General features: G+C 41.3%; 1 non-coding gene across 1 annotated transcript; it reads right to left on the reverse strand.

Moving 5' to 3' along the window:
• Positions 1-695: 695 nt before the first annotated feature.
• LOC112766654 (small nucleolar RNA R71) lies at positions 696-803 on the reverse strand. Its single transcript, XR_003184477.1, has one exon. It is a non-coding gene; the product is annotated as a small nucleolar RNA R71 (small nucleolar RNA).
• Between the last annotated feature and the right edge of the window lie 1,436 nt (positions 804-2,239).

Below are 2,239 nucleotides of genomic sequence, written 5' to 3' on the forward strand. Positions count from 1 at the left end.
ACTATCCCTTAATGCAAAATTCGAACTCCATCTTCTTTGATAAGTTCAAATTTTCTATTTCTGCCTTTCATTTTTCTTTTCCTCTGACACCTCAAGGAATCTCTATACTGTGACATAGAGGATTCCACATTTCTTGTTCTCTTCTCTTTCTTATGAGCAGGAGCAAAGACAAAAGCATTCTTGTTGAGGCTGACCCTGAACCTGAAAGGACCTTGAAGCGAAAGCTAAGAGAAGCTAAGGCACAACTCTCTGTAGAGGACCTAACCGAATTCTTCAAGGAAGAATAACTCATGGCAGCCGAAAACAACAACAATGCCAACAATGCAAGGAAGGTGTTGGGTGACTTTACTGCACCTACTCCCGACTTCTATGGGAGAAGCATCTCTATCCCTGCCATTGGAGCAAACAACTTTGAGCTTAAGCCGCAATTAGTTTCTCTAATGCAACAGAATTGCAAGTTCCATGGACTTCCATTGGAAGATCCTCATCAGTTCTTAGCTGAATTCTTGCAAATCTGTGACACTGTCAAGACTAATGGGGTTGACCCTGAGGTCTACAGACTTATGCTATTCCCTTTTGCTGTAAGAGACAGAGCTAGAACATGGTTGGACTCACAACCTAAAGAAAGCCTGGACTCTTGGAAAAAGCTAGTCAATGCCTTCTTGGCAAAGTTCTTTCCACCTCAAAAATTGAGTAAGCTTAGAGTGGAAGTCCAAACCTTCAGACAGAAGGAAGGAGAATCCCTCTATGAAGCTTGGGAAAGATACAAACAATTAATCAGAAAGTGTCCTTCTGATATGCTTTCTGAATGGAGCATTGATGAGCGGATAATTTGTATGCTTTTTGGCATTGTTTTTAGTATGTTTTTAGTATAATCTAGTTAGTTTTTAGTATATTTTTATTATTTTTTAGCTAAAATTCACTTTTCTGGACTTTACTATGAGTTTGTGTGTTTTTCTATGATTTCAGGTATTTTCTGGCTGAAATTGAGGGTCCTGAGCAAAAATCTGATTCCGAGACCAAAAAGGACTGCAGATGCTGTTGGATTCTGACCTCCCTGCACTCGAAGTGGATTTTCTGGAGCTACAGAAGCCCAATTGGCGCGCTCTCAATGGCATTGGAAAGTAGACATCCTGGGCTTTCCAGCAATATATGATAGTCCATACTTTGCCCAAGATTTGATGGCCCAAACCGGCGCTCAAAGTCTCCCTCAGAAATTCCAGCGTTAAACGCCGGAACTGGCATAAAACTTGGAGTTAAACGCCCAAACTGGCATGAGAACTGGCGTTTAACTCCAGAAAACGTCTCTACACACAAAAGCTTCATTGCTCAGCCCAAGCACACACCAAGTGGACCCAGAAGTGGATTTTTACGTCATTTACTCATTTCTGTACACCCTAGGCTACTAGTTTACTATTAATAGGATCTTTTGACATGGTATCTGTACCTTATGACCTCATGACATTTTACACTTTTCTTTGTGTACTTTCCACAGCATGAGTCTCTAAACCCCATGGTTGGGGGTGAGGAGCTCTGTTGTGTCTTGATGGATTAATGCAATTACTACTGTTTCTCATTCAATCATGCTTGCTTCCATTCTAAGATAATACTTGTTCTTAACCCGGATAAATGTGATGATCCGTGACAATCATCATCATTCTCAACCATGAACGCGTGCTTGACAACCACCTCCGTTCTACCTTAGATTAAGTAGTTATCTCTTGGGTTCTTTAACCGGAATCTTCGTGGTATAAGCTAGAATTGATGGCGGCATTCAAGAGAATCCGGAAGGTCTAAACCTTGTCTGTGGTATTCTGAGTAGGATTCAATGATTGAATGACTGTGACATTCTTCAAACTCCTGAAGGCAGGGCGTTAGTGACAGACGCAAAAGAATCACTGGATTCTATTCCGGCCTGATTGAGAACCGACAAATGAATTCCGCTATGCTGTGACAGAGCATATGCAATCGCTTTCACTGAGAGGATGGGAGGTAGCCATTGACAACGGTGAAACCCTACATACAGCTTGCCATGGAAGGAGACTGGCGTGTTTGAAGAAGAAGACAGTAGGAAAGCAGAGATTCAGAAGATGGAGCATCTCCAAACCTCAACCTATTCTCCATGACTGCAAAACAAGTAATCATTTCATGTTCTTTTGCTTTTCACAATCAATCCTGATAATTTCTAATATCCTGACTAAGATTTACAAGATAACCATAGCTTGCTTCAAGCCGACAA

The sequence above is a fragment of the Arachis hypogaea genome, chromosome 2 (assembly GCF_003086295.3).
Source record: "Arachis hypogaea cultivar Tifrunner chromosome 2, arahy.Tifrunner.gnm2.J5K5, whole genome shotgun sequence".
Classification (NCBI taxonomy): domain Eukaryota; kingdom Viridiplantae; phylum Streptophyta; class Magnoliopsida; order Fabales; family Fabaceae; genus Arachis; species Arachis hypogaea.